Source organism: Bufo bufo, chromosome 2 (assembly GCF_905171765.1).
Source record: "Bufo bufo chromosome 2, aBufBuf1.1, whole genome shotgun sequence".
NCBI lineage: Eukaryota > Metazoa > Chordata > Amphibia > Anura > Bufonidae > Bufo > Bufo bufo.
The window spans coordinates 200,287,639-200,314,515 of NC_053390.1; the positions used below are offsets into that span (position 1 = coordinate 200,287,639).

The 26,877-nt window shown below is 45.0% G+C and overlaps 1 protein-coding gene across 4 annotated transcripts in view; it reads left to right on the top strand.

Annotated features, from left to right (window-relative positions):
- The first annotated feature begins 8,755 nt into the window (after positions 1-8,755).
- TAOK3 (TAO kinase 3) overlaps positions 8,756-26,877 on the top strand; it is a 227,603-nt gene continuing 209,481 nt past the window's right edge. The window contains exons 1-2 of one of the 4 annotated variants that reach the window (XM_040416022.1): positions 8,833-9,456; positions 14,734-15,005. The gene's annotated coding sequence lies outside the window, so the exon portion shown is untranslated. Of the gene's footprint in view, positions 8,776-8,832; positions 9,457-14,733; positions 15,006-26,877 lie in introns of those variants that run through there. The other 3 variants (XM_040416023.1, XM_040416020.1, XM_040416024.1) reach the window with 3 other exon arrangements.

Here is a 26,877-nt window from a genome sequence, read left to right on the forward strand (position 1 = left end):
TAACTACCCCACAAGTGACCCCATTTTGGAAAGAAGACACCCCAAGGTATTCCGTGAGGGGCATGGCGAGTTCCTAGAATTTTTTATTTTTTGTCACAAGTTAGTGGAAAATGATGATTTTTTTTTTTTTTTTTTTTTTCATACAAAGTCTCATATTCCACTAACTTGTGACAAAAAATAAAAACTTCCATGAACTCACTATGCCCATCAGCGAATACCCTGGGGTCTCTTCTTTCCAAAATGGGGTCACTTGTGGGGTAGTTATACTGCCCTGGCATTCTAGGGGCCCAAATGTGTGGTAAGGAGTTTGAAATCAAATTCTGTAAAAAATGACGAGTGAAATCCGAAAGGTGCTCTTTGGAATATGGGCCCCTTTGCCCACCTAGGCTGCAAAAAAGTGTCACACATCTGGTATCTCCGTACTCAGGAGAAGGTGGAGAATGTGTTTTGGGGTGTCATTTTACATATACCCATGCTGGGTGAGAGAAATATCTTGGCAAAAGACAACTTTTCCCATTTTTTTATACAAAGTTGGCATTTGACCAAGATATTTATCTCACCCAGCATGGGTATATGTAAAAAGACACCCCAAAACACATTCCCCAACGTCTCCTGAATACGGCGATACCAGATGTGTGACACTTTTTTGCAGCCTAGGTGGGCAAAGGGGCCCACATTCCAAAGAGCACCTTTCGGATTTCACTGGTCATTTACCTACTTACCACACATTAGGGCCCCTGGAAAATGCCAGGGCAGTATAACTACCCCACAAGTGACCCCATTTTGGAAAGAAGACACCCCAAGGTATTCCGTGAGGGGCATGGCGAGTTCCTAGAATTTTTTATTTTTTGTCACAAGTTAGTGGAAAATGATGATTTTTTTTTTTTTTTTTTTTTTCATACAAAGTCTCATATTCCACTAACTTGTGACAAAAAATAAAAACTTCCATGAACTCACTATGCCCATCAGCGAATACCCTGGGGTCTCTTCTTTCCAAAATGGGGTCACTTGTGGGGTAGTTATACTGCCCTGGCATTCTAGGGGCCCAAATGTGTGGTAAGGAGTTTGAAATCAAATTCTGTAAAAAATGACGAGTGAAATTCGAAAGGTGCTCTTTGGAATGTGGGCCCCTTTGCCCATCTAGGCTGCAAAAAAGTGTCACACATCTGGTATCTCCGTATTCAGGAGAAGTTGGGGAATGTGTTTTGGGGTGTCATTTTACATATACCCATGCTGGGTGAGAGAAATATCTTGGCAAAAGACAACTTTTCCCATTTTTTTATACAAAGTTGGCATTTGACCAAGATATTTATCTCACCCAGCATGGGTATATGTAAAAAGACACCCCAAAACACATTCCCCAACTTCTACTGAATACGGAGATACCAGATGTGTGACACTTTTTTGCAGCCTAGGTGGGCAAAGGGGCCCATATTCCAAAGAGCACCTTTCGGATTTCACTCGTCATTTTTTACAGAATTTGATTTCAAACTCCTTACCACACATTTGGGCCCCTAGAATGCCAGGGCAGTATAACTACCCCACAAGTGACCCCATTTTGGAAAGAAGAGACCCCAAGGTATTTCGTGATGGGCATAGTGAGTTCATAGAAGTTTTTATTTTTTGTCACAAGTTAGTGGAATATGAGACTTTGTAAGAAAAAAAAAAAAAAAGAAAAAAATCATCATTTTCCGCTAACTTGTGACAAAAAATAAAAAGTTCTATGAACTCACTATGCCCATCAGCGAATACCTTAGGGTGTGTATTTTCCGAAATGGGGTCATTTGTGGGGTGTTTGTACTGTCTGGCCATTGTAGAACCTCAGGAAACATGACAGGTGCTCAGAAAGTCAGAGCTGCTTCAAAAAGCGGAAATTCACATTTTTGTACCATAGTTTGTAAACGCTATAACTTTTACCCAAACCATTTTTTTTTTACCCAAACATTTTTTTTTAATCAAAGACATGTAGAACAATAAATTTAGAGCAAAATTTATATATGGATGTCGTTTTTTTTGCAAAATTTTACAACTGAAAGTGAAAAATGTCATTTTTTTGCAAAAAAAATCGTTAAATTTCGATTAATAACAAAAAAAGTAAAAATGTCAGCAGCAATGAAATACCACCAAATGAAAGCTCTATTAGTGAGAAGAAAAGGAGGTAAAATTCATTTGGGTGGTAAGTTGCATGACCGAGCAATAAACGGTGAAAGTAGTGTAGGTCAGAAGTGTAAAAAGTGGCCTGGTCTTTCAGGGTGTTTAAGCACTGGGGGCTGAGGTGGTTAAGGGAGCCACGGAACGTGATTTGCGGCCAAATATAGGACATGTTCTATCTTTGCACTGAACGGAGATACAGAAACACGGAAACGGAATACATACGGAGTACATTCAGTTTTTTTTGCGGAACCATTAAAATGGATGGTTCCGTATATGGAACGCAAAAAAAACGGCAAAACGGAAAAAAATAAACGGTAGTGTGAAAGAGGCCTTAAAGGACCATTAATAAATCTGACTTAGGCCTAGTTCACACGAAAGTTTTTTTTGCGAGTGTACGGGACGTTTTTTGGTGTTCCGTATACGGAACCATTCATTTGGCATTCCGTTTCCGTATTTCTGTTGAAAGATAGAACATGTCCTATTATTGCCCGCAAATCACGTTCCGTGGCTCCATTCAAGTCAATGGGTCCGCAAAAAAAACGGAACACATACGGAAATGCATCCGTATGTCTTCCGTATCCGTTCCGTTTTTGCTGAACCATCTATTGAAAATGTTATGCCCAGCCCAATTTTTTTTATGTAATTACTGTATACTGTATATGCCATACGAAAAAACGGAACAGAAACAGAAACACAACGGAAACAAAAAACGGAACAACGGATCCGTGAAAAATGGACCGCAAAAAACGATAAAAGCCATACGTTCGTGTGAACTAGGCCTTAGCCAAAAGTGACTTTGGAGATATGTAAAAGTGGAGTAAGGCTACTTTCACAATGGCGTTTTGGCTTTCCGTTTGTGAGATCCGTTCAGGGCTCTCACAAGCGGTCCAAAACGGATCAGTTTTGCCCTAATGCATTCTGAATGGATAAGGATCCGCTCAGAATGCATCAGTTTGCCTCCGTTCCGCTTTGGTGGCGGACACCAAAATGCTGCTTGCAGCGTTGTGTCCGTGTGACGAAACTGAGCCAAACAGATCCGTCCTGACACACAATATAAGTCAATGGGGACGGATCTGTTTTCTATGACACAATAAAAAACGGATCCGTCCTCCATTGACTTTCAATGGTGTTCAAGACGGATCCGTCTTGGCTATGTTAAAGATAATACAAACGGATCCGTTCTGAACGGATGCAGACGGATGTATTATCTGAACAGATCCGTCTGTGCAGATCCATGACAGATCCGCACCAAAGTAAGTAGCCTAAGATGTAAGTGTAATGATAAATCTGGCCCTGTGTGTTTAGCCCAAAAAATAAAGACCAGGCAGCACACTCACATGAAAAAAGCTGAAGCGTTTATTCACCCATGCTGGAAGTGCGACGTTTCAGCTCTATACTGGAGCCTTTCTCAAGCAACAAGTGGAAGTGAATACAACATATCTATACAATCAGATAAGCAATTAATAAGTAATCATACAAAAAAGTGTATACAGGGAGTGCAGAATTATTAGGCAAGTTGTATTTTTGAGGATTAATTTTATTATTGAACAACAACCATGTTCTCAATGAACCCAAAAAACTCATTAATATCAAAGCTGAATATTTTTGGAAGTAGTTTTTAGTTTGTTTTTAGTTTTAGCTATTTTAGGGGGATATCTGTGTGTGCAGGTGACTATTACTGTGCATAATTATTAGGCAACTTAACAAAAAACAAATATATACCCATTTCAATTATTTATTTTTACCAGTGAAACCAATATAACATCTCAACATTCACAAATATACATTTCTGACATTCAAAAACAAAACAAAAACAAATCAGTGACCAATATAGCCACCTTTCTTTGCAAGGACACTCAAAAGCCTGCCATCCATGGATTCTGTCAGTGTTTTGATCTGTTCACCATCAACATTGCGTGCAGCAGCAACCACAGCCTCCCAGACACTGTTCAGAGAGGTGTACTGTTTTCCCTCCTTGTAAATCTCACATTTGATGATGGACCACAGGTTCTCAATGGGGTTCAGATCAGGTGAACAAGGAGGCCATGTCATTAGATTTTCTTCTTTTATACCCTTTCTTGCCAGCCACGCTGTGGAGTACTTGGACGCGTGTGATGGAGCATTGTCCTGCATGAAAATCATGTTTTTCTTGAAGGATGCAGACTTCTTCCTGTACCACTGCTTGAAGAAGGTGTCTTCCAGAAACTGGCAGTAGGACTGGGAGTTGAGCTTGACTCCATCCTCAACCCGAAAAGGCCCCACAAGCTCATCTTTGATGATACCAGCCCAAACCAGTACTCCAACTCCACCTTGCTGGTGTCTGAGTCGGACTGGAGCTCTCTGCCCTTTACCAATCCAGCCACGGGCCCATCCATCTGGCCCATCAAGACTCACTCTCATTTCATCAGTCCATAAAACCTTAGAAAAATCAGTCTTGCGATATTTCTTGGCCCAGTCTTGATGTTTCAGCTTGTGTGTCTTGTTCAGTGGTGGTCGTCTTTCAGCCTTTCTTACCTTGGCCATGTCTCTGAGTATTGCACACCTTGTGCTTTTGGGCACTCCAGTGATGTTGCAGCTCTGAAATATGGCCAAACTGGTGGCAAGTGGCATCTTGGCAGCTGCACGCTTGACTTTTCTCAGTTCATGGGCAGTTATTTTGCGCCTTGGTTTTTCCACACGCTTCTTGCGACCCTGTTGACTATTTTGAATGAAACGCTTGATTGTTCGATGATCACGCTTCAGAAGCTTTGCAATTTTAAGAGTGCTGCATCCCTCTGCAAGATATCTCACTATTTTTTACTTTTCTGAGCCTGTCAAGTCCTTCTTTTGACCCATTTTGCCAAAGGAAAGGAAGTTGCCTAATAATTATGCACACCTGATATAGGGTGTTGATGTCATTAGACCACACCCCTTCTCATTACAGAGATGCACATCACCTAAAATGCTTAATTGGTAGTAGGCTTTCGAGCCTATACAGCTTGGAGTAAGACAACATGCATAAAGAGGATGATGTGGTCAAAATACTCATTTGCCTAATAATTCTGCACGCAGTGTATATATAGTGCAGAATATCCATATGTGAACATGATTCTAAAAATGGATTGTCAAACATGATTGTCAGAGCATGAGGATACAAAGTGAATAGTGTAATATACATAAAATTAATACATTCATATTAGTGAAGCAAACGACCCACACGTGTCATAAATCAATATGAATAGGTATCATTAGTTAGCAGAGAGGGAGGAGACTCACCTAATGGGCAACTATCGTTATACTATACTATACTATACACACGCTTTGTGTGTTTAGCCTGCTATGGCCAAAAGTGTGAAGACTAGACTACCTATGGGAAGAGAAAAACTGTAAGAAAAAAAAAAAGGAAAAAGTAACATTTTAAAAAGTAACATACTGAAAAAATTGAAAGATGTCACAACGGTGTTTAAGATGAAGATGAGGAGCGACGTGGGCAGGGGCCCCTGACATTTCTGATGCTGGCACTGCCTGACATCTGGATGGAGTGGTTCTATGGTCGGCCCTGTCATCTGCATAAATAAATACTTCCTGGGTCCAGTAATATAGCCGATAGTGTAGTTATTTATACATAAGCTGTGGAGGAACCTAATACCGTTCTGTGAAGGAGGTAACAGTGTCAAGCTGCAGAAAGGACCTCTGCATCAGGAGACTCTTGGATGGATGAGAAATCTTCTTTATGTTTTTAAAGGGAAGCCTAGCTTACTATCACAGGCTGTGCTACATGATTGTATTTGTATTGTATATTTTACTTGCCTTTTATTAGATGTGCATAGTCCGAGATCATGCATTTTTACATGCATAATAAGCTAGGACTAACCAAAGTGAAGTGCCAGTCGGGTGTGCAGGAATGGATAAGTTGCACAACCAGATGTAACCATTTTGCAGTGGCTGCCGCAATATTATTGCATGATATTTCCACTACATTACAAATCAACCTAGATCATTTCCAACGGCTGGTGTCATTGCATAGTTGAAGAAAAAGCGGTGCTACACAAGGCAGAGTTGTGGGCATGGGGCTGAAGCCTCACGTAGTTCCAGCAACCTGATACTATAGAGCCAAAGGCAATAAGCGTGCCGCCCTATGGTGGTTCTGTACATTGCCATATTGTGGAGGTATTCTCCAATAGCAGGAAAGGGGAGGATAGCGCCATAATACAGCAAGGCGTTATTTTCATTTCCTGATTCATGAAATTGGAGGCTTTTGAGGGCACAGTAGGGCCCCAGAGACCACTGTGGGAGCCGTATTAACCAGATAAGGCACAGAGCTGTAATAAAATAGTGGACACAAGCCCTAAAGCTTCAGCACTATTCTTCCTGATGAAACCTGGTAGGCCCTTTTATAAGTCAGTGAGGCCCATCAGGCATTTGGTGCTATAATCATGTCAGGGATCTGGCAGAGCGTTATGGCCTCCATTATAAATGCAAATTACAACAGTAGTGTGAACAGAGCCTGATATATCGTGTAATATGCACTGCACCATATTGCAAGCAAAACAACTCCATACTGGGTAACATCATAACTCCCAACTATCCTAGATCAGTGGGATAGTCCTGGATTTTGGCAGCTGTCCCACGGTCCCGGGAGGACTGTGGCATATCGCCAATTCAACTGTATCTGCGTCTGACATAATCATGCCTGCTGACCAGGAAAGCTCCCAGGGAGAGAATCATACCCTGGCCTGTGCTCTCTCCTGCTCAGCAGGTGTGATGACACACCACATCTTTGACTTCTCCCTGGCTAAGAGCGGTGCGCTCTGATTGGATGCGCTTCTCCCTGGCTAAGAGCGGTGCGCTCTGATTGGATGCGCTTCTCCCTAGCTAAGAGCGGTGCGCTCTGATTGGATGCGCTTCTCCCTGGCTAAGAGCGGTGCGCTCTGATTGGATGCGCTTCTCCCTGGCTAAGAGCGGTGCGCTCTGATTGGATGCGCTTCTCCCTGGCTAAGAGCGGTGCGCTCTGATTGGATGCGCTTCTCCCTGGCTAAGAGCGGTGCGCTCTGATTGGATGCGCTTCTCCCTGGCCAAAAGCGGTGCGCTCTGATTGGATGCGCTTCTCCCTGGCTAAGAGCGGTGCGCTCTGATTGGATGCGCTTCTCCCTGGCTAAGAGCGGTGCGCTCTGATTGGATGCGCTTCTCCCTAGCTAAGAGCGGTGCGCTCTGATTGGATGCGCTTCTCCCTGGCTAAGAGCGGTGCGCTCTGATTGGATGCGCTTCTCCCTGGCTAAGAGCGGTGCGCTCTGATTGGATGCGCTTCTCCCTGGCTAAGAGCGGTGCGCTCTGATTGGATGCGCTTCTCCCTGGCCAAAAGCGGTGCGCTCTGATTGGATGCGCTTCTCCCTGGCTAAGGGCGGTGCGCTCTGATTGGATGCGCTTCTCCCTGGCTAAGGGCGGTGCGCTCTGATTGGATGCGCTTCTCCCTAGCTAAGAGCGGTGCGCTCTGATTGGATGCGCTTCTCCCTGGCTAAGAGCGGTGCGCTCTGATTGGATGCGCTTCTCCCTGACCAAAAGCGGTGCGCTCTGATTGGATGCGCTTCTCCCTGGCTAAGAGCGGTGCACTCTGATTGGATGCGCTTCTCCCTGGCTAAGAGCGTGCGCTCTGATTGGATGCGCTCACAGCCAGGGAGAAGAGAACCGCCCCCAGATAAACTGCGAGTCTCTGCCTAGTATAACCGAGTCGGCTCATTATAATATAAGGCGCCGAAATCAACGGGGCCAAGAGCGGACGGACGTGGGGGGAGGGAAAATAAAAAAATGTGCCGTTGGCATCAGTCGGGGCCGCCCCCTGAGGTAAGACCATAATTAGACTATGGCTGAACTGATGAAAGGTCTGCTCCTGCTTGGATTGTATTCCCCTCTACAGAGTAGTTATTCATATGGCACCCAACTGATTATGCCTAAAATCCTGCATATACATGGGTGGATTGACCATAGACCTTACTGGGAAATTTCGCAGTGGGCCGATGCCAGGGGGCCGCCTGATCTCCTTCTCACGGCTGGCCAGTGAAAGTTTTTGGGGATGTATTTTGTGGTTGACCGTGGTATTTGGCTCTGTTGGGGTGGTATAATGTGCCACAATATGGTATTGTTGGCTCTGCCTTCCATCAATTTGGAACCCACTACTAAACGGGGCCACTTTTAGTTTTTTTTTTCCAGGGCAACTTTAAGTTACCAGTCCGCCCCTGTGCAATATAGGAATATACAGGGTGCACCAGTTAACCTCTGAGTGGCTGCTGCTTTTTCTTTCTGACAGTCTTGTAATGAGTCAGAACAGAACGATGCATTTTTTATGAAGTGGCTATTATTAAAAGCGCGCTGTTTCCTCGTTTCACAGGCAGGGGGCAGCAGAGCAGAGGGCTGACACATGTCAGGAGTAGAAATCAGGACGATTCTGCCTTTATTACGTGACCCAATTTCTCATCAGCCGCCCCCACAGATTTAGCGTCTCTATCATTACAAGAGTCGCATGTGCTCCGCTCGTCTGCTCCGTGCACGACAAGTTCCCGCGTTCCGTGGAGAAGACACGCTCGGTCCGTCTGAAGAACCATAACACGGCCAGTCGTACTTTTACACGACGCACCTATGTACTAAGTAGGTAGCAGCTGCGCGCCGCGCACATTCCATTACAACGTGTGACCACTTTACGCTGGCAGTTTTTGGGTTAACAAATAACCAATGGGCTAAAAATAGCGTAGAGACTTCAGCATGTCACTGAACGGGGAGGAGCCCGCGGCCTCACGTGGGCTCCAAAAATGTAATAACATAGGAAGCACGCACTTCCCTATTCTAAACGGCCAGACCAATCGAGCGCGCAGCCGTGGATTTTTAACGGTTGACCTGCCAGCGGTTTCTCTGCGTTCGGCTTCTTCTGCCTTGAGAGTCTGTTCTCCGAGCGCTGGAGGTTCCATTTTTTTTTCTTTATCAGTAAACTCTCCCTGAGGAGGGATGGGGGCCGCGAGGGGTCAGAAAGGTGTGCTTGAGCCGTGCGCGGAGCACTGACAGAAGTGAAAGAGAGCACAAGCCGGAGACTAGCGGGAAGTGCCGAATGTGGGAGCCTGCCCCCCGACTCGCTGTGACAGGAGCCCCTCCCCTGCCCCGCATGCACTGACGAGGACACCCCTTCGCATCCTGCCAGCACTTTCTTCTCGAGGAGTCGGCGCTCCCCCCTCACCAACTCACTTTGACAGGTGTCGTCTCCCTCCGCGCACTTTTCCTGTGACAGGACCCTCGCCTTCCAGCAGGAGTTTCTCTCGGAGTTGCGCCCATTGTGCGGTAAGACTTGGTGGGCTCCGCTCTCATTGCCGTCCCGTGTGGACACCTACCTGCGGGGGACGTAGTTTGTGTGCTGCCGTTAACCCCTCGCTTCCTGCCACTGCCGCCTGGCTTACTCATCTCTGCATCACAGTGTGAGGGTGGCTCATAGTCATGCGATTGGAAGTGAGGAATTTACCAATTATAGCCGGAGTGAGTCACCCAGGTGCCAACCACTCGCTGTGTCACCGCTCTGTGCTGCAGGATGGTAGGTACCTGTGTGCTGGCCACCTAGCGCTCCCCTTGGGGGGTTTCTTCTCCTCCTATGCATAATGATACTGTGCCCAAAGATGACTTCATCTCCTCCAAGAGTTCTCTGTAGCCTGTGCCTCCCATTAGAATTAGCAGGCTGACGACATGCACGGTGCTGGGCACAGATCAGGGCACGCTCGGGGTGAGTGACATTTATTGTGGCATCTTGACCTTTTTTCTTGTAGTAGTCAAATGGCATTTTAAAGGGACGGTGCGGTTGAATGGGATCTATTGCTCGCTGTTATCAGGTCTCTTCGGTGTACGCCTTTACCGGACCTCTCCAGAGATGTGGGTCTTAGAGCGTCTGTTGGCATGCATGAGCGGAAAGGGGGTTAGCGGCTACTTCTATTAGTTTTACTTTTATAGGGTTTAGACTTGAGTGTGGTGTGGACTGAAAGCGCTCGGACCCTCGGTGAGTCCTCTCAGCCTGGGTCAAAGGGACTGGTTGTCAGGGAAGGTGGTACATGTATGATCACTGGGACCATCACAGAGCGTAACGGGGGTCCAGGGTCCCCCATTGGTCACACATCAGCATATGCAGGGCTGGCCAAATGGGGAAGAAAGTGGCATGTGAGACTCTTTACTATCTCTAACTGGCAAAGAAGGGTGTCCTCTCAAAATGGCATGTATGGGGAGGGAACACTAAATACCATCATTTTAGATGTTATGTGTCATTGGCTATCCCTTTAAGGGGAATCGGTTATTATTGTGACCTCCCTGGGGCAGACACTCTGATTTCAGCATTCTGCTTTTGTGAGATATTACTGTATAATGTGGACAGGACACTCTGGAGAAGAGTCCGGCTTATTCACCGACTCCTGCTCCACCACTTCTGATACATTTTAATGCTGTACGGAACATGGGGTATTCCCATCTCAGACAATGGGGGCATATCGCTAGAATATGGCTTCATTGTCTGATAGGTGCGGGTCCCACCGCTGGGACCCGCACCTACAACGAGAACGAAGCGGGGAGCGCTGTAGCTGGAGGACCCTGGATTTCCCGGGGTTCGTCCACCACCAAACGCTGCTCCCATAGAAGTGAATGGGAGCGTACTGCACATGCGCGGCCCATGCTCCCATTAATTTCTATGGGGCAGACGGCAATAGCCGAGCCAGTGCTCGGCTATTTTCGGTGGCCCCATAGAAATTAATGGAGGGCGGCTGCTCCGTTCTCATTGTAGAGAATGGGACCCGCACCTATCAGACAATGGGGGCATATCCTAGCGATATGCCCCCATTGTCTGAGATGGGAAAACCCCTTTAACCACGAAGGTTTTGAACAAATTGACTTTGCATCTATGATCCGAAGCTTGACTCACTCAAGCCTACTAATGACCTATCCTCTGGATAGGTCGTCAGTATCTGATCAGTGGGGGTCCGACAACCGGGACCTCTGCTGATTATCTGGAGGCAGAGGTACTCACAGTAGTACAGCGGCCTTCTCGCAGCTCACCAAGCACAGCGCCATACAATGTATAGCGGTTGTGCTCGGTATTGCAACTCTGCCTCATTCACTTCACTGGAGCCGAGTTGCGCCTAGGCCATGTGACCAATGAACATGCCGTCACTGACCTAGGCTAAGCTGCAGAAGGCCGTGGCCCTATGGTGATTGCCGCTGCCTTCTCAAATGGCTGAACACTGGGGGTCCCAGGTGTCTGACCCCCACAGATCAGATATTGATGACCTATCCCGAACATAGGTCATCAATATGAGGCCTCATGCACACGGACGTTTTTTTTGCGGTCCGCAAAAACGGTTTCCGTTGATCCGTGTCCGTTTTTTCATCCGTGGGTTTTCCTTGATTTTTGGAGGATCCACGGACATGAAAAGTGAAAAAAAAAACCTAAGTCAAGTTTGCATTGAAAATGATAGGAAAAACTGACACGGATCACGGACGCGGATGACTATCTTGTGTGCATCTGTGATTTTTCACGGACCCATTGACTTGAATGGGTCCGTGAACCGTTGTCCGTGAAAAAAATAGGACAGGAAAAACGGATCACGGACGCGGAAGCCAAACAATGCATTTTCCGATTTTTCCACGGACCCATTGAAAGTCAACGGGTCAGCGAAAAAAAAAAACCCACGGAACAACGGCCGTGGATGCACACAACGGTCGTGTGCATGAGGCCTAAGTCTCAGAAAACCCCTTTAACTGTCATGGGAAGGCCTCTAGCCTGCATCGCCTCTTGAAAGATTCATACATGCCTGCTCCCGCTGCTCCTGTTCCTCCACCTTCCAGTTTCTGGCCTCTTTTCTTCCGGCTGAGACATGGGCATGACCATGTATGCCGCTGCAGCCAAGAACTGGCTTCAGAGGTGATGCGACCCCGGGTGAGACGTCATTGCTGAAGCCAGTCTTTGGCTGCAGCTGCTCAAGTGGCCAGAAGAAAGTCAACCAGGGACTTAAGATGGAGGAGCAGGAGCCAGCATGCAGAATTGGAGAAGGCACATATGAATCTTACAGGAGGCTATGGGCCTTCAGTTCATAGTTTTAATATTTTTGGAAAACTCCTTTAAACTAAACAAGACCAAGCCTTGAAAGCGGATGGCATGTGATAAGACGTTCCTGGAATGGCGGAATCTAGAACCGTGTGGCCTTTGAGCTGTGATCATGGGGAGTTCTTCTGCCGAGACTGGTTTGCTATGTGTTTGTTCTATTTACTATGACACCGAGCCCTCTTCATACATCGCGCGCCATGACTATGGACGACTCGGGATACCTGTGAAAATGCTGCTCCTCGACGTGTGAAGCAAAGTTGAATTGTTTTTCACTTAGTAACAGAAATCACACTTGTGAATGTGTTAATTTGAATTGGTGGCTGAAAATAGTAGCGGTGATGTAACCATCCTTGACTTCTAGCAGCTGCCGTTCCTCGCTGTCTTTTCATCATTGGCGCATCTATTCAGCTTCTTTCTTTTAGATAAATCAAAGATGTTCAGCAAGAGATCGGTGTAAGGCCTCTAGCACACGGCCGTTGTGGTTCCGTTCCGTGCGGTCCCCAATGCGGCGGCCGGGACGGATCCAGACCCATTCAACTTGAATGGGTCCGTGATCTGTCCGTTCTGCAAAAAAATAGAACAAGTTCTGTTTTTTGCGGAACGGAAGCACTCCGTAGTGCTTCCGTGGGGTTCCGCTCCGTGCTTCTGTTTCGCACCGCATCTCTGGATTTGCAGACCCTTTCAGGTTAGGCCGGCTTCACGTCATTTTATTAATTTATTTTTTCCTGCATAACAGACCAGGCGGATCCGGTATGCGTCCCATAGACTTCTATTATGACGGAATGCCTCCTAAAGGCCTTCAGTTATCCATTCCGTCATAGAATTTCCTTATGGCCCGTGGTATCGGAATCCATCGCGGAATTGTAGAAAAACAGGAACTGGAATTCGCTCATCCCTATTGATGATCCCTGTACTAGAGCCTTCAGCAGCCTGTGTGTCTGTGCCTCTGTCTCCCTCCAGCAGCTCACCCTTCCCTCCTCCCCTCTCCATAGACTTCTATGGGCAGCAGCAGTTTTGTCCCACAAGATGGAATTTGCCTGTGAATTGAAGGAGTTGTCTGATTTCAGTAATGCTTGGCCTGAAATGAATGCAGTGGTATTTACTTGCAGATCCAGCGCCGTCACGCCAGTTCTACTGGGTAGGTTGTGTTTATTTCAGGCTTCAGTGGGTACACATGGCAGTTGTAACGTGATCAGATGGTTTTTACCTCGTTTTGTGGATTTTATATATTTTTTTTTTGCTTCGGACATCCATTTGTTTTTGACCTTGTTTGAAAAATGTACGTGTCAGTGTGTTAAATTTTTGTGTAATTTGTATGGCTTTTTTTAAATAGCGATATACAGAGGAAGTGACATCAGAGGGGTACATAGTTTCCTCTTAAAAACACAAAGCTTGCTTTTGATAAAAGCCACAAAAAATGCACTGGCCCCCATTTCGTTCGTCCCCATAGGGAATGTGCTGCACTGAAACTATTATTTCTTATGCCGGGAGGCACTATGGGGGCCAGTATATGTACTGGTGGGGGAGGCGCTATGGGAGCCATTATCCTAGGGGGGCTATCTGGGTCATTATCCATTATGGGGGTACTACAGGGTTGGGGTTTAAAGAAAAAAAAAATATATATATATATATATATATATATATATATATAAAATTCATCATTTCTTAATGTCCGTTTTTACAGCCCTTAAAAAAAGAAAACTGATGCAAAACAGCTGTTGAAAAGAAATAAACGGACAGAAAATGGATGCATGCACTGATGTAAAATGGCCATGAAAAACTGACAGTTTATCCGTTTTTAACAGTTGTTTTTTTGTTTAATTTTTTTCAGTTGTGTGAATATAGCTTTAGTTCTTACACACTTGGCTGTATTACAGCTTTCTACATATGGAGCTGATCCGTTTTATAACAGGTTTAACCCATTGGGAGATATTTATCAAACTGGTGTAAAGTAGAACTGGCTTAGTTGCCCATAGCAACCAATGAGATTCCACCTTTAATTTTCCAAAGGAGCTCTGAAAAATTAAAGGTGTAACCTGGTTGCTATGGGCAACTAAGCCAGCTTTTGTTTACACCAGTTTTGATAAATTCCCCACCCCCATTATCTGCTTGTTTTGGTTGTGAATCCATTCTATTGCCGGGTCATTGTTAGGGTTTCTGAGGACGTCCACTTTTTTAGGTGGTTTTATGTGTGCGCCCTGTTAGTTGGTGAGTGGCATGGGCCGTATTTCCCGATCAGGGAGTTCTGCCGCGTCATTAGTGCGCTCCTTGCTCTCGCCTCCTCCTTTGAATACTTGAATATATTTGCATCCCGTTTCTGGTCTTGAATGTTATTACACCGTGGTATTTACTGCTTTTATCTTAACCAGTCAATCGCTGTCATTCCATTCCTATCATTTAGTGTCATGTATTTTTATGGCTTTTCTTTTTACTTTTAGACGCTTTATTTTTCTCCTTTAAACTGTCCTCTCGCTTCCTTGTAGCTTTTAGTCACGGGAGTGCCTACAGTTTGTCTCTGAGAAGGAACTTTCTGTGTAGTAAAAAGAGGAAAAAAAGTTAAATGCAGGAAGTTGTCTGAAGTGGGGGAAACGGAGCATCAAAGCGAAGTAGTAGTGAAACTGCAGGCTGACCTCTCGCTGCAGCTCTGGAGAGGCTAGAGGGAAGACCCTGCAGCTGCTTCAGGCCAGAAATAAAAGGAACATGAAGTGAGGTGTGGCTGCGCTGGATCCATAGCACTTCCTTTCTTCTACGTATGGTAAGACATTGCCCAACAGAACAGGCCTGCAGATCCTGATAAGATTGGCCCATGTGCTGTGCACGGACAGTGGTAGCTGGAAGGGAATACTTACTCTTTCTGGGTCATTTTTCACCTCGTACAGTTATGTTAATTGTCTAATACACTTTTTCTGGATTATAAAGTAACATGCTGTAGCTTACAGTGATTCAATGTAACGAACGGCTTCTGACAGGAGGCGGTTTTATTCGCAGCTGTAGGACATTTGCAGCTGCTTTACTTTTCTGGGTGTGTCAGATACAATCTGCTGATCTGTACAAATACTTTCCACCTTATGTTGTTTTTAGACTGTAAGCTGCTGTTTGCTGTTGATGACCTTTACTTGTACTGTAACCAGTTATCTTCACGTACACTGAGAACCTCTTTAAAGGGATTTCTTGGTACTAAGATGTTGACACAAATACACGCGCCGACTGAGCAGGCAATTATTGAGGGGAAAATGTTCCTTTCCAATAATTGCCTCCTCGTCAGAAGATGTGAGAGCTGCATTTCCATGCAGCAATCGCCTCCATAGCCCTGGGACAAGCGATGGCTACTGCATCATACAGATTAATTATTTCTGGGCAGTGACCAGATGAGTTAGGTGTCCGCATGAACGATGAATTCACTAGATGTGCAAGCGTTTGCTCATCCGTTGGGTGATTGCGGCACCTTTGCATGGGCTGATTATCGGGCAAGAGCGCTCGCACGAACATTCATTCCCAATTGGCACACTAATAGTTCCATGTCAATGCCCCTTAAGGCTCCATTCACACGTCCGCATCCTTTCCGCAATTTTGCGGAAAGGATGCGGACCCATTCATTCTCTATGGGGACGGAATGGATGCGGACAGCACACAATGTGCTGTCTGCAGCCGCAATTGCGGAGCGCGGCCCCGATTTTGGGTCCACAGCTGCGCAAAAAGATAGAGCATGTCCTATTCTTGTCCACAGCTTGCGGACAAGAATAGGCATTTCTATGGGGGTGACGGGCTGGTGTGTTGCGGACCCGCAATTTGCGGGTCCGCAACACACCACGGATGTGTGAATGTAGCCTAAGTCATCAATATCAAAAAAGTAGAGTGTCCCACTTGACACCCTAACTGATTACCTATTTCAGACACCCTCCAAAATGGAGCTGAAGAATGAGGTTCTGTCCACTGTGTAGTGGCCATGTTGGGGTACTGTAGCTCGGCTCCCATTAGAGTTATTGGAAGCTGCGGTATGCTAGTGCCGTAAACGACACAGTGGATATTCCCTTCTGGCCAATGGATACCCTCCGGTGCTGCCCGAAACAGCTCCATCTCTGCCACACTGATGCTGCTGTGCACTTGCAGTCCCTGACGCTGGACACATTGGGCGAGATTTATCAAGACTGGCGCTTTCTGTACCTGTCTAGACATCCCCTGCGCTGCCGGAGGATGCGCCTCATTTATGGTAAGGCACATGCCTCATCCTAAATTAGGCCCATTCTCCTGCAGTCCGTGCGCCTAATCAGAAATCTACGACAGCTCGGAGCTGATGTAGATTTCTGGCTTCATTTATGCCAGAAGACTGGCATAAATTAAGATAAAGTTGTTGCAGCGGCTGGCCACGCTCCCTTCCCCGCTCCTTGCCACACCCCGTTTCAGAAAAGTGGCGAGGGCGGCGAAAGTGACTTTTTAACACCACTTTTCAGACGCACCAGGAATGCTAAATCTGGGTGGATGTTAGAAGAGGGGATCAGCAGGGGGTGTCAGAACAAGTATATAACTGCAGTATGTACAGAGGAGCGTCCCTGGAGCGGCAGGGTTTGTATTGTCTGCTTTTTAAACCCCGCATTCTCCAGTTCTGCTGCTACGGTATGTGTTGTGTATCTTGTTCTGAGTGTCAAGGGCATCTTGATAAACTGAGATTCTGGTTTCACGAAAGAAGCGGTTGTACTTAACTAGAAGAACTGCCGAGGCTTGTGCACTAGTGACCTTTGCACACACGGTCCTTGTCGTGCATTTTCTTATGTCAGTCATGTATCCATAACTTTCGTAGCTATTCAAATTTCATCTTCATAGTGCACTAGCACATACATTGTGTAGTGACTGCACTTGGTATTGCCGTTCCATCCCGTCCACTTAAATGGGACTGAGCTGCAAAAAGGCCAAATGACCAATGGACGTGACCTCACCGGCAGAGGAAGTGGCCACAGCACTTGCTATCAACTTGACCTATCCATCCATATATAAAGGGTTTGGCAAGTCTCATACATTGGAGGCATATTGCCACCTCTCGGACCCACACGTATTTCTAGAATGGAGCCTGCAAGGTGAAGGAGAGCGGATTGTGTATTTGTGACCGCCCCCCCCCCATTCATTTTTATGGGACTGCCGAAAATAGCCGAGCAATGAAAGGAGGGCAGCTGCGAATGCACGGTCCGCTCTCCTTCACTTTGTAGGCTCCGTTTTAGAGATGACTGACCAGCACCTATTAGATATTAGGGACATATCCTAGTGATCTGCTCCCAATGTATGTGATGGGCCAACCCCTTTAAGTCCTGTACATCCCCTTTAATTACAGCATAGATTGTACCTTAGTGAGCACCTCTCGTATCAGTGTAATATAGAGTAGGTTTTGCTGCTTTGTGGTTTACCCAGTGTGCTGCAGGGGAAAACATGGAAAACGTAATTTTAAAAGGGAGAGTTAACCAAATAAGTAATTGTCATCAGAAAATGACTATTTGTTTATCCCGTTGACGCCATAACTTTTATTTTTCTGTTCACGTAGCAGTATGGGGGCTTGTTTTTAGCTGGACAAGTTGTACTTTCTAATGGCAACATTTAAAGGGGTTGTCCTACAAAAAATACTTTAAGATTTTCAAACCAGCACCTGGATCTGAATACTGTTATAATTACATTTAATTAAAAATTTAGCATAGCAACTAAGTTATTCAATAAAATGTATCTGTATAACGCCACCTACTGTTAGTTTATTTTCTTATTTCTCTGACCTGCTCACTGAGATGGCCGCACATGCTCAGTTTCATCCTTCAACTGGCTCCTGAGCTGTGATAGGAAGAGCATGGACACGCCCCCTCAGCTGCAGCAGAAAAGACACTCCCCTTGAGCTGAAAATGAAACAGCGGTGGCAGCATCTCCCATCATTCCATCTTTATTAGAGCTTCACAGCATACAAAAAATCAGCAACGTTTCGGCTGTACAACAGCCTTTGTCAAGCATGCCTGTGAAGCTCTAATAAAGATGTAATGTTGGGATATGCTGCCACCGCTGTTTGATTTTCACGTATTCTCTGGCTGATTGGATCCGCGGCTGGTGCGGGGCTGTTGCAACTCCCTACAACAAGGACGGACCGTTGAGTGCTGCTCCTGCACTTTTGTTTCTACTCCCCTTGAGCTGTCAGCTTAATATAAATCTAGCAGAGTAATGAATAAGGAGATCTCTGGTTCTAGCTTTGTTAGAAAGAGACTGTCATGTACTATATGATGTCTGGTTTGCATTTTTTACATTAATCATAGGGTAACTTCTTTAATGTTCCATACAATGTATTGTGAAGCTGAAAATTTATGGGTTACAACTCAATTACGCCATTGTTTATGGGTTTAATTTTTATAGCCTTTACTGTGCAGTAAAGATTGCACATGACCTTTTATTCTGCTGCTTGGTACCTATGGTGTTCACTTTATTAATAAATAAATAAATATATATATATATATATATATATATAGAGAGATAGAGAGAGAGAGATATATATATATATATATATATATATATATATATATATATATATATATATATATATATATATATATATATAATATATCTATCCCTTTTTTTTTTTTTTTTTTTTTTTTCTTTTTATTCATGGTAATGCAAACGGATCCGTTCTGAACGGATCTAAGCGTTTGCATTATAGGTACGGATCCGTCTGTGCAGATACCAGACGGATCCGCACCGAACGCAGGTGTGAAAGTAGCCTAACATGAAGAAAAAAAATATATATATATTTTTTTTATAATTTAAAACTTTTTTTAGCCACTCAAGAGGGCCTAAAGTCTTTGCCCAAATCATAGAATGAACCGAGCCTGTAGAAGGAAGTGGTTTTGCAAATCACTTGCCTGTCCGGAGAGCCATTGTTTCCACCCTCTGGCCATGTAAACGATTTCTTAGGCTAGGGCTACACGGCGACATGTGTCGCAGAAAAGTAACGCAACATTTTTATTTTTATATACTGCGACATGACCGTTGCAAAAAATCCATCCAAGTTGGATTTTTGTGCGACTGTCCCATTGCAGCATGTTGCAGTGCAACACCGTTGACTGAAAAAATGTCGCGCAACCTTGGTGCCGCATAAATGTTGCGCGACAGTGTAGTTGTACCCTTTTTGTCATGCGACACATGTCTGCTTATAGCTGGTAGACATGTTGGGAAAAGACCCTTGGGTCGCATCTCCATCAGAAGACATGTAGGCTGTTACCATACCGTTATCTATATGATGTAAAGGGCTGCTGCGGAAAGCACGGCCTGAAGAGATTTTAATGTTATGATTGTAAATCTGTTGGCAATAAGGCTACTTTCACACTAGCAGGGCTCAGCAAAAAACGCTTCCGTTACTGATAATTAGGGATGAGCGGATGTTTCATCTGAAATCGATTCGAAGTCGATTCGCATAAAACTTTGTTCCAATACTGTACGGAGCAGGAGCTCTGTACAGTATTATAATGTATTGGCTCCAATGAGCTGCAGTTATTACTTCATAAATTAATTTGTACTGTAAAAAACCATTTCTCAAGAAATGTATATATATATTTTTTTTATACAGTCCAAATTAATTTATGAAGTTATTGCGCTTCAGCTCATAGGCTCATAACTTCAGCTCATCAAGGCCAATACATTCTAATACTGTACGGGAGCTCCTGCTCTGTACAGTATTGGAACAAAGTTTTATGCAAATCGACTTTCGATGTTTCATCCAAAGTCTATTTGCTCATCCCTACTGATAATACAACCATCTGCATCTGTTATGAACGGATCCGGTTGTATTATCTGTAACATACCCAAGACGGATCCGTCAGGAACTCCATTGAAAGTCAATGGGGGACGGATCCGTTTTCTACTGTCAGAGAAAACAGATCCGTCCCCATTGACTTGCATTGTGGGTCACGACAGATCCCTCTTGCTCCACATCCCATGACGGAAAGAAAACCGCAGCTTGCTCTTCGGTATGGGAACGCAACCAAACGGAACGGAATGCAATTTGGAGCATTCCATTCTGTTCAGTTATGAATGGGGACAAAACAGAAGCGTTCTTCTCCGGTATTGAGATCCTATGACTGATCCCAGTACCGGAAAATAGAAAAGCTAGTGTGAAGGTAGCCTAATTCTTGTCTGCTGATGTTCAAGTTGCAGAAAATTATATCAGTTAAAAAAAAAGAAAAGAAAAACCTCCTACAAGAATTAGGGTACATTCACACTAGCTTTTCTATTTTGCGGTATTGAGATCAGTCATAGGATCTCAATACCAGAAAATAGAAAAGCTAGTGTGAAAGTACCCTTATTCTTATTTTTGTTAGAGGGTTGTTTTTTTTTAAACTGATCTATTTTTTTCTGCAACTTGAACATCAGCAGACAACACTTCATGTCTAATTGCCAGCTTCTAATGCCGTGATGTCCTTTGAAGTCTGGCGGCGTGTGATCAGAGAGAATATACACTTGGCAGTTATTTGCATCTCTGCACACAGTAGCATACTCTCCCCCTTATCCTGCTCTGCTTTTTTGGGACTGCTTCAACTTTTGCCCCTTTAAATTGAAAGATTTGGATTTATCTGTTGGTTTTTCTGCAGCACGGTTCATTCCAGGTTATAAAGGGAACCCTGAGCCATTATACGTCAACAGGATGTGTCGTGCAAACAGACCATACATAATGGATCAGTATGAGGACAGGCAGGTTGTCCTGCCCTGCACACGGTCACTTACAGCTGTGATTTGGGTAGCAGCAATGGGAGCAGTGATGGTGTCTTTCCTAACTTGGAGGCCCGTTTATGCACAGTTCTTTCAGCTTCTTATTGTTCTTTAGAGACCATCTTTGCCATTATTCCCCTGTTTTTTATGTGCAGTGTTATCTCTAATTTTCTGTTCAACCACCCTAAACAAAGGGATACTTTGGGTATGGCTAAAGGTTGGTCACCAATGTGACGTGGACATAGCCTAAGTTATTAGGAGAGACTAGTTCCTTGATTACTTGATGTGTGTGGTGGGCAAACACATTCTATGCAGCTAGACCCTCACCCCTCATTTGTCTCCTCTTCTAGGAGAAGCTCATAAAGTCAGAAATTTGGTGTGCGCCCTAATTTGTGGCTTTTTAAAAAAAAATAATTTACATCTCCAAAGTGTCTGAAATACTATAGTAAACCTGCCCCTCGGTCTTTCCTTTTGTGTCCTCCTTTTATAATATGTTCCTGGTTTGAGGAACATTCCCTAAAGGTGCCATTTTCAGGTGCTCATGAGACTTTCTCATTTATACAGTACCTCCCTCAATGTTTTTCCTAACAGCTACAGTAATATTTGGGGGATACTATTTCTCCTTGTGGAGAGCACCTTAATCGTCGTGAGGAGACCTATAGTCCATACATGCTCCTCTGGAATTTGGGGAAGAAAGGGATGCAAATGAGCTCTTAACAAGCTTTGCTTCGAATGCCACCAGCTAGAGTAGTAATAATGGTCTCCTGAACGCCTGCTGCTCTCATGCCAATGCTTTTCCGAGCCCCCGTTGGTCTTTGTTTACCAAGCTCCAGTGATGTAGTGACTTCCCAACACGTGACCACTGCAGCCAGTCCCTGACCGCAGCTGTGACCACAATGGTGTTGTCACTGCTCCAGCCAATATATTTTTTTTTTTATAGCATTTGCTGCCCTTTTGTTATTTCTTACAGGTCTGATAACTCCCCTTTAAGGCATGAAAGATTGATTTTTCTGTAAAGCGTTAATGTAGCTCATCTGGCTTCGTCTAGCCTTCATCCATATTTAACTACTAGCTTTTCATTGGAAGCCATGGTGAGCTGTTAAATCGGGCTCGCTCCATAGAATATATTTATGCAAGTGTGGGACTTCTCACCAAATGTCATGATGTCATTTTTTTAGCGTGGTCTCGGTCATCCAGCCCTAGAACTCCTCTTGCTATCTGCTCGCCCTGCGATTACGTACATGGTGTACCACCTACGGGAGGATGCTGCTTAATTATTAAGTACAATGGTATTCTCTGGTCCCCTGGGTCCATTTCCTCCTATACTCTCTGAGATGGCGTGCTGAGCTGTCACTGCTAATCAAGTTGTTTCTCTTAGCTCTGCTCCTAAACAGGTTTGACTGCTCACTGAAGTTTAATGAGGCTCTTTGTTTCCCATAAGAAATTGGCACAGTACCAACGGTACCATATGACTGATATGTGCGAGGGCCTGCATAACTCTTCCAGAGGCTTTACAATAAGCATCCCTACCAGTTATGTAAATGGTAAACTACCACACATCTAGTGGAAAACATGGCTGACGATGTAATACACACATGCTCAGTACAGCCGGTTTTCCTGGATGCTGCAAACACAATATATCCTCTCCAAGAATAGGGGTCAGTGTACATAGGATACAACTTCCAGTCAGATTTATAGATGTATTCATAGTGTGTTAAATCAACACTAGCCATTGTAAAAGCTGATGAGGTTAGAGGTTTTCAGATCACACACAGACCCATTCATTTCTATGGGTCTGTAACCGTGTGTTCTCCCTATCCTTGTACCATTCCAGAAAATATAGATCTTGTCCATTTTGCAGACACAATCAATCGCTTCTGGTGATGGGAGTGAGAAAAATTCTGAAAAATGGACCGTATCTATATTTTACAGATCTGTGGTTTGTGGACCGCAATATGAATAAGGTTGTGTGCATCTAGCCCTATGGTGAAACTTGAGCCATACAGATTAGTACATTTGTAAGTAGAAAGGTATTTCATGTATCGCCCATCCTCCTTTATGCCTCTAGAATAATGTCACCCATTCACATGAAACGTGCTGTAAATTTTTATTTTTATTTTTTGGAGATTTTCGGTCACCTGAGCAGACTGAAAACAGTTTGTCATCCCTACTGTATGGGTGTGTTCAAAATGCTCGTCACCCATTCCCACCTCTTTTGTCAGATACATATTTCTTAGTTTACATCACTGAATTATAAAAAAAAATCACGAGCACAATACGTTATGTCCGGACCTGAACAGACCGCTACAGCTGATCTTTCTCTCAGTATTATTGTGCTGTCAGTAATGTCGCTAGTTAGCGGGATGGCTGCATTCTCGTGAATGTTTGTTTGCTCTACAAAATGACCACCTCCACTGTGTGTGCACTGGTTATACTTTAACCTTATCTAGGGAGGCTTAAATGCTGCTTTCTCTTTATAATACTTGTATGAACCCACTCACCCAAACGGTGATATGTGGTTTGACCATGTTAGATTAAGAAAGATGCAAAAAGACAGAAAAAAATTACACTGTATGTTGGGAAAAAAGCATCCTGAAAGAAACCTTGACAAAAGAACACTTAACTATGACAGATGCCCCTTGAAATCCTATTGAAAGAAATCAAACAGGGTGCTAAAACATGTCTTCTTAAAGAACCAGCCTTGTACGTCACATTGAGGGGAAGGCAGAGGGGTCCTTTCTGTTGCAGCTCTCCCCCACCACATAACTGTCACAGCTTCTAACAGTACATACAGCTGTTGGCAGTTGAAGGATGGAACTGAGCATGTGCAACCACCTCAGTAGGTGGACGTGCACATTACTATACAGAATAAACACCAGTGAGCGCCACTGTAATGAACTAAGTGAAGCATTATTTTTTTTTCTTGCCTATGACTGCACCCCTGGAGAGACCGCCTCCTCCTCCTCAGGACAGGAAACAGGAACCAGAACCGCCTTTTAAAGGAGGGATCATCTCCTTTATCTCCAGTTCTTTTTCCTGTCAGGGCAGGATGGAATCGGATCCGCTGATAGAAGATTAGGATTAGAGATGCAGGGGCCCCGGCTATTGTAAATAGTGTGTAGAGGGTTACCCCATGCAGAGTAAGCCTCATCCGTGAGCCACTGCAGAAGTCTGGGCTCCCTTCTCTATCCTTACCCCTTCCATCCTCCTTCCCGCTTCCTGAGAGGGCTTGTCCTTCTGGGGCTCCTGCGAACCTTTGTGGAGTGTTCGTATGTTCGGCCGCCAGCCCGCGCGATGAAATTGCTACTTCTGGGTTGCGGTGCTAGGAGGAAGCTGATGCTGCGGTCCGGAAGGGGTTAGGGCTACTATGGGGTTGGAGGAGCAGAAGCCACAGCATTCTGTTCAGGACTCTGTTTGAGGGTTTAGGCCCCAAAAAGACAAGTGTTTGATGTACATAGGAACATTCAGGAGCTAATTGCCAGAGAATGGAAAAGACCGGATAGGAAGTTTTTTGTTCCTTCAGTGAAGCGGAAGTATCCATTTGAGAGATTGTCTGATCCTTGGATTAGGGCCCCAAAACTTGATACCCCGGTAGCAAAAATGTCCAGAAAAACCACTCTCCCCTTTTGAGGATATGGGTTCGCTCAAGGACCCAATGGACAAGAGGGAAGAGGTTTATTGTCTCTATCTCCCCAGACCGTAGATTCTTTGGGGTGGTGGATGGACCTAAAAAACCTAGAAAGAGGAGTTCTTTGGACCAGGGAGGTGGTTCTCCCCTTAACCACGGATGCGAGCCCATCGGGCTGGGGAGCCCATGTAGGGTCACTACTATTGCAGGGGAATTGGGACAGCAAATCTCTGTCCCATTCGCACAATTTCAGGGAATTGGATGCAATCAGAATAGCCTTACTACAGAGTCTCCCAGTCATCAGAGGCAGGAACGTAAGGGTCTATTCAGACAGCAGTGGCCTATATCAACTGGCAGGGAGGTACAAGCGCTCGGGGCCTAATGTCTCTCACTCAGCAGATTTTCAGCCTAGCAGAAGCTTCTCTATTATCCCTTTCTGCAGTACATCTAAGGGGTTCAGAGAATGTAAAAGCAGACTTCCTCAGTCGTCATCAACTATACCAGGGAGAGTGGTCCCTAGATCAGGGGTTTTCAATCAAGTAGCAGCATTCTGGGGAACTCCGAAGATGGATCTCTTTGCCACCAGGGCGAACAAGAAAGTATAGGTCGTCTTTTCTCTTTCACCAGAGGAGCATCTGAGAGCAGTGGATGCACTGGCCCAATTCTGGAGGTGGAGCCTTCTGTATGCCTTTCCCCCACTAAAATTGCTACCCAGGGTCCTCAAAAAGATCAGAGAGGAGGAAGCCACAGTAATAGTCCCTTTTGGCCAAGAAGAGTGTGGTTTTTCTGGCTCTGCAAAATGTGCATAGCAACACTGTGGGTGCTTCCAGAATCACAGGAGCTTCTGTCCCAGGCACCAGTTTCTCACCCAGACGTGAAGAATCTACACCTCACTGCCTGGTTTTTGAGAGGGAGATTTTAAAGAAAAGAGGTCTCTCCGAGGATGTGGTAAACACTGTTGGCCAGTCGGAAGAAGGTCATCTCTAAGATCTACCTTTTTCAGATTCGCCCAAAAAAAACTGTGGCTGTGCTGGAAGCTTCTGACACCCCTCTCGTTTTAGATTTCCTACAAGAGGGATGGAACAAAACACTTAGGCCCCTTTCACACGGGCGTGTCCGGATGCGTCCCGGTGCATTGCGGCAAACCCGCGCGAGCAGGAACGCAATTGCAGTCAGTTTTGACTGCGATTGTGTTCCGATGTTCAGTTTTTATCGCGCCGGTGCAATGCGTTTTGCGTTTGCGTTTTGCACGGCGTGATAAAATACCGACTATGGTTTACAGAAGTTCAGGTTTGGGATAGGTGTTGTGTAGATTGTATTATTTTCCCTTATAACATGGTTATAAGGGAAAATAATAGCATTCTGCATTCTGAATCCCAGGGGGGAAATAATAATGATCGGGTCCCCATCTAGATCGTCACCTAGCAACCGTGCATGAAAATCGCACCGCATCCGCACTTGCTTGCGGATGCTTGCGATTTTCACGCAACCCCAATAATTTCTATGGGGCCTGCTTTACGTGAAAAACGCACAAAGAGGAGCATGCTGCGATTTGCACGCAACGCACAAGTGATGCATGAAAATCACTGCTCGTGTGCACAGCCCCATAGAAATGAGTAGGTCAGGATTCAGTGTGGGTGCAATGCGTTAAACTCACGCATCGCATCCGCGCGGAATACTCGCCCGTGTGAAAGGGGCCTTAGGTCCAGTACTTTGAAGGTCCAGGTTTCTTTAAGCACCCTATTTGAGTTTCAATTAGCAGAACATTCTTGGGTTAAGAGGTTTATAACAGCAGTATCCAAGTTATCCCCGGTCTGTAAAAGTAAAATTCCTCCCTGGGATTTAAATCTGATCCTCTCCTCTCTCACTTCAGACCCCTTTTGAGCCTATTGCTAAAATCTCCCTAAAGTTGCTCTCCCTCATGCTTGCTTTCCTTCTGGCCATTACTTCGGCTAGAAGAGTTAGTGAGATCTCTGCTCTCTTGGTTGACCCTCCCTATTTGGTGATCCTGGAGGATCAGGTTGTAATTTCTCCTGATCCTTCCTTTTTTTTTTTTTTTTTTTACGAAAAGTCTCTTGCGTTTTCATCATTCTCAGGAGATAGTGTTATCTTCCTTCTGTGCTTCCCCTAAAAATAAAAAGGAATCGGAGTACCTTTGTCTAGATGTTAGGAGATGTATTTTGCAATATCTACAGGTCACTCAGCGTTGGAGATCCTCCTCTCATCTGCTGATTTTGTTTCAGGGAGCAAGAAAGGGTTCTGCAGCCTCTTCTCACAC